This window comes from Andrographis paniculata, unplaced genomic scaffold, assembly GCF_009805555.1.
Source record: "Andrographis paniculata isolate CXL003 unplaced genomic scaffold, ASM980555v1 Contig61END, whole genome shotgun sequence".
NCBI classification, from domain to species: Eukaryota; Viridiplantae; Streptophyta; class Magnoliopsida; order Lamiales; family Acanthaceae; genus Andrographis; species Andrographis paniculata.
In genome coordinates, this window is record NW_026137597.1 from 3506206 (window position 1) to 3518792 (window position 12587).

The 12587-nt window shown below is 33.0% G+C and overlaps 1 pseudogene; it reads left to right on the forward strand.

Annotated features, from left to right (window-relative positions):
- Window positions 1-265: 265 nt before the first annotated feature.
- LOC127260346 (purple acid phosphatase-like) lies at window positions 266-2276 on the forward strand (annotated as a pseudogene).
- The last annotated feature ends 10311 nt before the right edge of the window (window positions 2277-12587 follow it).

The window sequence follows — 12587 nt, forward strand, 5'->3', positions numbered from 1 at the left end:
ATTTTTAAAGAAAACTATAAAAACTAAATAGTAAAAAACAAATTAACAAATAAACATACACTGAAACATTCTTATTTTCAATTTCATTTTATTTCTCTATGAGTTGAAAGATAAGTAAAATAGAAAATAAAAAAGTTGTGTATCCAGCATTGAATTCACACTAATTCTTTAGTATAATTCCTGATTAAGAAAATTAGAGAAAAATTGATAATGTGCATCAAAAAGTGGTGAATCTAACATTGAATGTACTCTAAATTTTGGGCAGTATAATACCAAATACTATTACAAGATCGGTATTGGGCACACAACAAGAACTTTCTGGTTGACTGCACCTCCACCTGTTGGACCTGATGCTCCATATACTTTTGGTCTTATAGGTATATACATACATACATATATATATTCATACATACATACTTGTTGGATAGGCAATATACATAATATGCTATATTATGGTCTTGGAGAGCTTTAAATATCATAGCCTAAACTTGGAACTTCCCAGTGCTTCAAAACAGGGGATTTGATAGGTATGACTTCCATTACAATAGGAGGTGGGATTCACGGGGGAGGTTTTGTGGAGAGGAGTGTGGCTTTCCAACCCTGGATTTGGACTGCTGGAAATCAGGAGATCAATTTCGAACCTAAAATTGTAAGTGTTCGTGGTCTCCTTTAACTGTGCAATTTCTTTCATTCTTTCACTAGAGGGATCATATCATAGAACCAATCCATATTTTCATTTAATCACAACTGTTTGAGCTAATTCCATTTCTGAAAAAGAATTATATTTATGCTCACTGTTGGATTGGAGGATAAGCAGATATCTGATAATTTAGGAGATGGATTTAAAGAATGTGTTGTCTGTTCATATGTTTTGTACTGAAATCAATGATGATACATATTGTATGGGATCATATCATATGTTGTATTGTATTATGTTAATATATCGTATGTATAATTCAGCAGAGCAACAAAAGCTAGTAATTTATTTCATTATTCTCATTTCTTGTAAGTTTTGCCAATGGCTGCTTGCATTCAACTAGGCTTACGACTGTTAAATCTTCGCAGGGCGAAAATGAACCATTCAAGCCTTATAAGCACCGTTATCACGTCCCTTACAAAGCATCGAAGAGCACCAAACCATTTGGTACTCTATCAAGAGAGCTTCGGCACATATCATAGTTCTGGCTTCTTATTCAGCATACGTTTGGTAAATAAACAAAATGCAATCGAAAAACTCGTCAAAATGGCGTGCAACTACTTGTTTGTTATTCTTTTTTGCTCTTTTTTGGATGGTAAATACACTCCTCAATACACGTGGCTCGAAGAGGAGCTGCCGAAGGTGAACAGATCGGAGACGCCATGGCTGATCACTACAAAAAAATAGTTTATTCGTAACGAAATTCCGTTACTAAAGTTCACGTAGCTAACGTAATTCCATCTCAAATTCCGTCTCTAATATCATTAGTAACAGAAAAAGTGGATTTAACAACGAAAAAATCTTGTTACAAAATTGATATTTTTTTTGTAGTGGATTGTGCTGATGCATTCTCCATAGTACAACAGCTACAACTACCACTACATGGAAGGAGAAACCATGAGAGTTATGTACGAGCCGTGGTTTGTCAAATACAAAGTCGACTCGTGTTTGCTGGCCATGTACACGCCTATGAACGATCGGTATGTCGCATTAATCGGTTCACCTTGCCACAAATTGATTGTTTTGATTCACATTCTTCCCCCAAGATCACTTTCTTATCTATATGTATACTTTTGCACCGTGTTTATTCTATATGAAATGATATATATTTCAGGAACGCGTGTCTAACATTGCGTATAATGTTGTGAATGGAATTTGTACACCGGTGAGAGACCAATCGGCCCCTGTTTATATAATCATTGGTGATGGAGGAAATCTTGAAGGCCTCGCTAGCAAGTAAGAAACAACACACACAAAATGTAATGTTTTAGATGAAAATTTTAAAAAATTTTAATATATTAAAAAAATAAATATTTGATTTGATTCTTCTAAACTACATGTGAGATTCATAACAATCACTAAATAAATCCTAATGAAGGCTGAAATGGTTGTAATGTAATGTCAGCATGACAGAGCCCGGGAGGCGAGCTTCGGACATCCAACATTCGCTATAAAGAACAGGACACACGCGTACTACAGCTGCCACCGGAACCAGGACGGGGTCGTGGTGGAAGCCGACTCCATGTGGTTCTTCAACAGGTACTGGCATTTTGTCGACAATTCTGCCACTGCTCAATAATAATAATAGTAATTTGTTATAGGGTACTTGTATTTCCGACTGCAATCGCTATGCTGCTTTGTAAGGAAGCAGTACAAAATTCTAGATATATATATATATTTTTATCATATCTAAGTGAAATGCTTATTTCAGACTATTGAACTATTGCTTATGTATGTTGATTTGCATTTACCATGCGACATTATGTATGTAGTTTAACTCGCAAATATCCTAGAGATAATAAATGTGAACTACTATTCACTATTGATGTTAGCTAGAGTATTGTATTGAAGGAAGCAATAAATATTAATCCGCACGAAGGGAAGGGGAAACCATCTAATCTAGCCAATGAAGTCAATCATTCATAATGGAATCGGTTGGACCATGAGGTTCTGGAAAAAGAATTCGTTATCCGAATTTCAATTGCCAATTATTACGAAATCTAACACATTCATTTAGAAAAACAAAAATCTTATATTGTTGCTCTAAAAGATTCTATACCTTATTAGAATAATAGGAACGAGCACTATTGGTAGATGAAACCACACACTCAAATATATATAACACATTTGACCGAAGCCTTTCTTCCTATGCATATCCACTGATGACTTCAAATATGAGCATATTCTTTGTTTGACAAAACTGTGTATTACTCGAATTTCTATATAAAAACCATCATAATAACCCATTAATGACATACATTATTGATCTATATAGCTTGGCATGATCCAAATTTCGTTGTTGAGATTATTAACGAATTTTGCCCTTTTTGGGCGGTAGTCTGGTGCCAGAAAAGCTAAGGCATGCGCCACAAGCGATAGCCTCCTCCGCTCGCAAGCACCCAGAATATCTACTGAAAAAGACCAAGGCGCGAGAGGCAAGCGGTAGCTTCCACCGCTCACAAGCGATAGCCCCTGCCGCTTGCAAGCGACAACCCAGACACCCACCTCTGCAGAATGTTACCAGAATTCGACTAAGTGTTCCAACTGCAGCGGTTCAACCATTTCAATTCCAGCCAGCACAAGCGAGCCTAGCTGCGCTGATGCCCTCCAGCTCTCCGGCAAGCGAGGAAGATCTGAGCCTTTACAATTCAATGCAAGTGAAGCGGGCACCCTGGGAGTTATGGCCAGCAATTACTTCAACAGAATAACTACCAGCAACCGCCTAACTGTCCAGCGGTTGGAACCGCCCAGCAACTGTTTGCAACCGTCCCAATTCACCTACTATAAATAGGGCCAGATATCTCTATGTAAATATCTTCAATTTTTGAAGTACTTTTAGCAATTACTTTCTACAGTCCAGTCGTCTTCCTGTCTCCGAGAGCTCCAACCCTGTAAGGGAGTTCTCCACAGGAATGGCCAAAGGAGTAGGGATTTCCCTCATTCCTTGGCCAAATCTTTATCGCTTTCTTAGATTAGATTATTGCTTTCAATTACAACTTTGTAGTTCTAGTCTTTCCAGCTTTAGTAGTAATTAATGAAATATCATTCGGTTCTCCATCCTCATTTCTTCCACACTTTATCCACAATTATATAAACTTTGAATTTAAAGAACTTCATTTAACTGGTTTAGAGCATGAGAAGAATTGATTAATCTCAGCCTTGTTTTGCGCCAAAAGCGGTTTCAAGGTAATTCAATGTAGTTGAGTACGCGGGAGTCTTATCGACCTGCTCAACTACTGTTCTGAATTTAATTTTAATTAAAAAGAGGTAACTAAAGGGTAAAGCCACTAATGAGTCAGAAGTTGGGATAATTAATGGGGCATAGGCGGTGGTCTATTAGGTCACAGAGATTCCTAGTGACAGTAGGGTTTCTTTCTTATAATATTCTGATTCTGGGTGTCATTGAAGTCTTGTTGTAAATCTCTTAAGGTCAAATTTCAGTGTTATGAATTCTTTACATTTCAGTTTATATAATTACATCATCTCTTTCTAACCGTTTCCGTAATATACATATATTTCCGTTAACACACTTACATCATTCGCTCATTACATCCAGGGGATTCTATCCATTTAGTAACGCACAAGTCAGACACAACACCTCTCCTTCACTCTCTGTCGCTCACCTATATACATATATATATATCATAATGTGCCACCCGCTCATGTCCCGTTCACTCGGTAATCACCATTCATCTATGTCCCGTTCACTCGGTCCCCGCTTCCGCTCATGTCCCGATCATCTGGCTACCGCCGGCACTTCACTTTACACCTTCGCTTCGCTTGCTTCCGCTCACCTCTTTTACCGCTTATTTACCGTTTTCAAATAGACTAGAAGTTTTGATTCGCCGCAAGCGGATCCTTTCCTGCAATTCTCATCGCTTTTTCAAGATCTTCACCATTTGAAATTCATGACTTAAAATCCTTGTGTTCGACCTGGAAACTCACCAATAAAAAAAATTATAAATAATTGTGATAACTACTTAGGGTCTACAACCACAAAATCTACTATATCTGATCATTTTTCTATATACATCACTCACTGATTTTCGTATATAAATTCCCTGTGGATTTGTACAAATTACAACTAACAAATTCAAGTTATCATCCACACAAAAGCACTTGCGAAAATCTATCCATAACTTACCAATCAAGCGAATTATCTTAGCCAGTGAATACAAAATTTAGGATGTCTCATTTGTGCGCATGAATCATTTTACCCCTGAGAATATATATATACATATATATATATATTGAGGTTAGAAACAATTGAGATCCATATTTGCAAATGTGAATCAATTGGAAAATCAATATGTCCCCTTTGCGTAATTGGTGTGTTTTGGACAAACAAAATACTTACAATATGTAGGTCAACCACGAAAAATCAAAACCCTATTGAACTTACAATGTACGCTCATTTCCAATGTTGCATTAAGTACAAACAATGACTATGATCCCATAAAATTACGACTTGTTACCTACTAGCTAAGAAGATCCCTCAAGAACAGAATCATCTTCTGGGCATCAATCCAAATAGCTTCGTGGGGTTCCTCGAGGCAATACTTGGGGTCTGAGAAAAAGGCGCCTTCGCTCATCCGTCCTGGCATGTTATCCATTTTTTTTTCTTAATTGGATTAGTCAACCTATAGGGTTTACGAAAATTGTTAGCCCTCCTAAGTCTGTCACCGTCAACACAGGTCCGAACAAGAAAGATGTCTCCTCTCCAAATCCAGCATCGATCAGTCCACTCAGATGAATGAAGAAATTTGATAGCTGGCTCGGGTGAAGCACATTTCTCGGGTCTACGCCGCTGAGCGTAGCCGATGAAATGGCAGTTTCGGGACCTGCATAAAGCGTAAATCGACCATAAAATCAAAACCGGCAGTTTGAATCAAATCAAAGTGAACTTTGAGCAAAGTGAGAAACCAGTAGTTTTTCTGGTTGGACATAAGTCTCGACTGGAGCCGAGTCCAGGCAGTCGTTCGCTCGAATTCCTGTTTATCGTGCGCCGGCTCGACAAAGTTCGCTTTGAGGACACCTGAAAGATGACCAATGTTAACATGACCAATGATAAAATGTGTTTGACCCAACGATAGGGATGGACAGTGTACCGACGACTCCTCTCCCGTCGCTTCTAGCTGGGCTCCAAACCCTCCACAAAGGCTGTAAGAAAATCGAAAACACCGGGCGGGCGTAAGTAGAGTTCAAAGTCGTAAATGGATCGAAACAGGGAGAGATATGGCGCAGTGAACCTTGATAAGGCGGTTCTTGTGGTATACATTGAATCCTTGTACGTCGATATGGTGTTTTGCGTCTTTGATGAATCCAATCATCCCCGTCGCGGACATCTGATGCAAGGAAATCGAACAAGAAAAGATGTGAAATCGGGAGACATCTGATGGTAAATATTATCGTTGATTATATCGTGATGCTGAACATCGATGCCCCGTAAAACGATGCAAAATCCGGGTGGAATCTCATATACTTCTGCATTCTCTATCTGGCTCTCGTCTCGGCTGGCTCCTCGAATTTGTATGTCCTGTTCGACAAGCAAATGCACAGATGCAATATTCAAAGATAAACGATGAAGATTTAATCAACGAGCAGAGGTTAGAAACGAACATGTTCAACTGTGTGGAAATCCAATTCAGGCGATCCCTCGTCGTCTTCCCAGATATTGTAGATTATGATCCGCGTCCCTTGCTCATCCAAGAAATCCAACTGCAGAGGAGAAACAGATATTTATAAGTATATTTCTTTATGTATTTTTTAAAATTAATTTATTATGTTTATTTTGCATATTTTTTAATTTTATAAATATTTTTTATATTCATTTTATATATATTACTTTATTTTTATAATTAATACATTTTTTTCCGTTTTTTTTATATTAAATCAAATAATTACGATTCAACTTGCATATCCACAATAAAAAAAATTATATTATTTACTCTTGTAAAATATCAACCAAATATTATTTAACTCAAGACTCAAATAAAAAAGCTCGATTTTGTTAATTTTATGATAATCACATGAATAGTACTATAGTAGATCAAATTACATATACAAACATACCTAACATATTTTGTCACAGCTTTCCTTCCTATATCTATATAAAATTAGCACTAGAAAAATTGAGCCATAACTACATAAAATCTAAGGATTTGTTCTTCCAACAATTTTTTCGAACATGATTATCAATATATAAAATATTTATATTTTGTAATTTCACAAAATATCAACATTCAATATAAAATAATATTTTTATATTACTTATACAATTCTCTATTAAGTATAATAAACCAATTAAATAAGAAAGTAGTACTATGCAGCCAACAAGAATGACTCAAAACTATGTGTAGTAGCAGGGAGTATACAATAATACCATAAATATGAGAAGAAAAAAGAGAAAAGAAAGATTCTAAATCAAATATTTTTTTGAAAATAATAAGTTGTTTTACTGCTTCTCTTTGAAATTAAACAAGTTTTCAAAAAAAAAAAAATGTCAGAAATACTTGCACTTGCTCTCAATCATTACAATTCACTAATTTTTATAATGTCACGCTAATAATTCTAGAACATTCAATACATATGATTTTTATTTATTTATTTATTTATATTTTTAATTTATCTTGATGGTCATTTTCTTTTTATATAGATCGAGGGGATTTGCAATACAGTTTTTCAAATATTTTTTAGCAATTTGGAAAAACTCTTAGTTGTTTAACGAGAAAAAAAAAAATCAATTTAACTATTTGTTAAATCAATTTTTTGAAACATTGACCTAAAAGTTACTTTTTAAAAGTTATCCTACTATCTTTTCTAAATTTTATTTTCACTCTAATTTTATTTATTTATATTTTTTAAAAAAATTAATTATTTTTTACACAAATATCAATATATATTTATTTTATTCGTAAAATATATTAATTTATTAAATTAAGTAATAATATAGATATTATTAATTTTCCTATGTATTTTTTTATTATATAAATTTTATATTAAAAATAAATAAATAGATCAAATTTACTGGAAAGTATAATAATAATTAATTAATAATTAACATAATTAAAATATATACTGCAAAATTTATTTTTCTATATTTGGCTCAAACATAAATTGCAGTAGTAGAAATAAAAATGTCCGTACTTTTAGAGTATACATAATCAACACAGTAATTAACTGCACCCGAATCCAAAGCTTCATAAAAACCCTAATCAGATAATAATTTCTAATACTGAACAATAGCAATAGCCGTGCAACATGAGAGAATACAATAACTCTAATCAGAAAATGGAGATTTTTGGTATCTCCTAAAAACAAAACAAATATAAAAATAAAAATAAAAAATCTGAAATGCTTATACCTACTATACTAGGATTTTAACCTTTGTCAGTTCAAAATTTTTTATAATAGTAGACAGTGGTTCTAAAATGTTGGATATATATATATATATTTCTTATTTATATTTTAAATTTATTTTAGATTCTTCTTCTTTTTTTTATATTATCTAAAATAGTTAACCTCTTATATTTTAATATATTTATTTCCGAAATATTATTAATTAGTTTATATATTTGTATTAATTAATATATTTTATTTGTGCTTGTTTTTTATTTCAAATGAAAAACTTACGATGTAGTCGGAACTTTGAAAAAAAAAATTTATTATTTATTTTTACAAAATATCCCACGAATTACTATTTAAATTAAAACACAAATAATAAATTGTATTGGGATAAGTATTGTAAACCAATAAAATCACACACTCAAACATAACTAACAAATTTTGCAACAGCCTTCTTGTATCCATACGAAATTAGCACTTGCAAAGTTAATCTCATATACATAAAATATAGATACACACTATAAACATAATAGACTAATTAAATATCAAAGTAGTACAAGATATGATTCATATCAAGAAACAATAGACTGAACTGTGTAAATATATGTTGATTCATATTTTTTTTTGGCGGGGGTCGAAATCTTTTTGTATAAGTAATATATATTAATTTAAAAATATACAATATAATAAAAAAATTTTAAAATTACAAACAAAATTTTAGTTAGTTTTATCTGATTTATTTCAAATATTTCTAAATATTTAGAGTATTTAAACCAATTTTTTAAATATTTAAGTTAAATACAAATAATAATAATATTTTTATTAAATCTATAAGGGTGGACAATTATTTAAATTCTAAAAGTTATGCAAATACTACATAATAAGAATACAAAACTCAAATGATTAAGGGGCAAACATCCTTCAGTCCCCTGCTAGCTCCGCCCATGCCCAAGGCCAACATATGTTCACTCTAATTAATGAAGAAAAATGCTTGCCTCCCTTAGTAGTTTATACACAATCCCTAGTTAAATCCTTTTACTCTTCTTCCTGAGAGTACTCGAATCTGCTACATTGATTAGAACATGAAACCGTAATCACGAAACAAGGGCAATTGTGCAGCAACAAGAGACTATATGAGAGCATGTGAAGAAGAAAGATGGTAGGAGATTTATTCCGTGTGTTGATCTTATGATTTTATTATCTAAGAAAACTGCACTCTCAATCTCAGTGTTTGTAGCAGATACTCTTGCCATGCTGGAAGTAACATACCTTTTGCTGGGTCATTTCTTTGTTGGGAACTAAGATTTGATGCATATGATTTCTTTTGTGTATCCTCATGAGATGTTATGGTGGCTGATTCTTTTTTTGCTGCTGCGCCATGGTTTTCACTTAAATGAGGTTCTGCGTCTGCCACTATATCCCTATAGTGACTTTCTGGCCTATCATTGTCACTTGGTTATTTTCTTTCTTCTCAGTATTCACAGTTTCCTCTACTTGAGAAGTTGCAAATTAAACTCGGGTTGGGGAGGATTGACCACCTCAACAGGCTATGAAGGCAAAATAAAGATTATGTATAAGTCTCATCAGCCGCATAAGATGTTAAAAAAAAAAAAAAACAAATCCAACCTTCAACTTGTGGCATTGTGCTTGATCAACACACACGGAAGTAAATAAAATATATAGGATGTCTCATTTGCAACATCTATCATTTTCCTCATGAGAATATCTTTGAAGTTAGAAACAAATATGCATGTGTCAATCAATCCAAAGATCAATATATATGCCCACCACCGTCTTCCTACCATGCATCCACACTTGCTCCTACCTCAAGTCTCAGGTCTGACTTTTCCCTACAGTTGGCAAAGGTCTCCTTGTTGATGGTGGAGTTTGATAAGTACGGGATCCATTGACTACTGCACGATTGATAGATACATCATAGTTTTTCTTCACAGTAACAATATATCCTTTTTAAATTCTTAATCAATTCTGCAAAACATACCTCAGAGTTGTCTTTGATTCTTCATCAGCGAAACCAGCACCTATCTCGCAACCGTAATTGATTTTCAATCCTCATCCAGATCTTTGCATTATCGTGTTGTTCCGGATTGTGGTGCCAAGATATCATATTTCCTTTCTCATCTCATCTCTCCAATTGAAGCAAACAAACAAAAATTCCTGCAAGCAAATCAAAATGAGAAAACTCAAAATCACCTGATGTTGTAAAAAAAAATCTTGCGTGAACTTGCTCACGAAACTATCACAAAGGGGTTGCGGTTGAGGCTTGAGATGCAGTTTATAATTACAAGTTGCTTACAAATAAGTACATTATATACTTAGATAGACTCAACGCCACACGACTGATTAAGATAGAGTAAAAAATCCAGCGATAGAAATAAACTAGATTATAGCAAAGAACTGGACACATAAACAAAAATCAGACAAAAGTCATTTTGCATTTCGCATATCATTTCTCGTATCTCCAACTGAAGCAACCAAAATAAATAAACAAAAATCAGACTAGCAATCACCTGGAAATGAAAAAGCTCAAAATCAAACTCAGTATGTAACTGCACTCAAATCTGAACCTAAAAAAAATGCCCTAATCACAAAATAAACTCTAATAAAAAACAAGAGAATATCCCCATCGTAGGAGAAAGTATACAATAACCCTAATCAAGTGGAGTTTTTTTTTTGGGGAGAGCCCACTCACTTTTTTCCTTGTCAATTGAGTTCACTGATTTTCTTATAGCATTAAAGGGATGATTCTAAATTGTAGATATATATCATTTTTATTTTTTAATTATTAAATTTACTCTAGACTTTTCTATAATTTTTTATATTATTTATAATAGTTAAACTTTTCAATTTAATATATTTACTATATATTTATAAATACATTTAATTACTTTATTAAGTTTGTTTTGTATATTTTTATTTTTATAAATATTTTTTATATTCATTTTAAATATATATATTACTTCATTTTTTTTTAATTAATATATTTTGTTTGTTTTTGTTTTTTATTTTAAATAAAAAAAATTTACAATTCAGCCCCACAAGTTCACAATTAGAAAATATATTATTTACTTTTAAAAAATATTATATCAAATAGTATTTAAACCAAAACTTAAATAAAAAAAAAACAATAATTTTGATAATTCTGTCTGTCACATGACCGGTACTATGTATGTACTGATCAAATTACACACTCAAATATAACTAACATATTCTTCGTATATCCACATAAAATTAGCATGGAAAAATTTGATCCATAACTACATAAAATCTAAAATACAAGTACAATAAACCAATTAAATAAGAAAGTAGTGGTTCGTACCCTTCAACAAATAGTTGACTCAAAAGTAGCGGAGAGTAACAATAATACACCGACATGGACTTAGTAATCCCCCCTAATTTTATTTTTTATTTTATATTTACGTGAAAAAAAATAAAATATATATATATTTTAAATTTGTCCTTGAATATTCAATATTTTTTAGTAATAAATAATAAAATTTATATAATTATGTTAAATTTTTTCGGTTCCAAACACATTATTTTTGTTTTTTTTTCTTCTTATATACCCTGGTGCACCAAAGGGAATATATATATATATATATAAAAAAGAGAGAAAAAAAAGAGAGAAACTAGAGATTTTAAATCAAAGATTTTTGGGAAATGAAAAAGTTATTTTACTGTTTCTCTTTGAAATAAATAAATATATATATAGATAAAAATATAAATAATCACTGGTTTTAATATTTGTTCGCCTCTTCAATTCATCGACTTTTATAGTGTCAGACTGATGGCTTTAGGCACCAAGGGAGCTGGACTCAATTGAGGAAACAACAGACAGGATAAAGAGAATCGGTTGCAGGGACCCAGGTTTGCAAATCACGTGACGAATTGGCTTTGCAGCGACTCTCTATTATATTTGTACACTTCAGAACAAAGCAGCATTGGAAAATTTCACTTTGGATGCAACTATTTCTGCGACTGTTATCAAATTTTGTACCCCTTAACTGGTACATCAAATTAAGAACGTCTTAAGGTTTGGAGGCAACACTAGTATATCCTTGTGCACAATGGGAGCCGCTCTCGCAACATCTACCTATTGATTTGTAGGAACCAATCAGGAAACTTTAAGTTTCATGCTGCTGCTCATAGCCACCAGTTTGACGGCCTCATTTTTTGGCATGTTTGTATATACATATTTAATTTGTTTACCGCTTTGATCAGACAAAAGAATTAGTCTATTCCACTAATTGAGGTTTTCACCTTTTGGTTCATGGAAGCGTTGTTGTGATCATCCCAGGTGTGTCCGGTGTATTTGTTCTTTAGTTTTTTCCAGTATTAATACCCTTTTATCTGTAGTCCCCATCCATCAACACAAAACCAAATTGTTGTAATATTGCCTCATCTATATGTACCTTCCTACGGAAGAGACATTTAATTTGGGGTGAGGCCAGATAGGCGTCTTCCCAACCCCTTCGGTTCTAAAAAAAGAATCCGTTATCCGAAATCAACAGCCAATTAATGTACACGC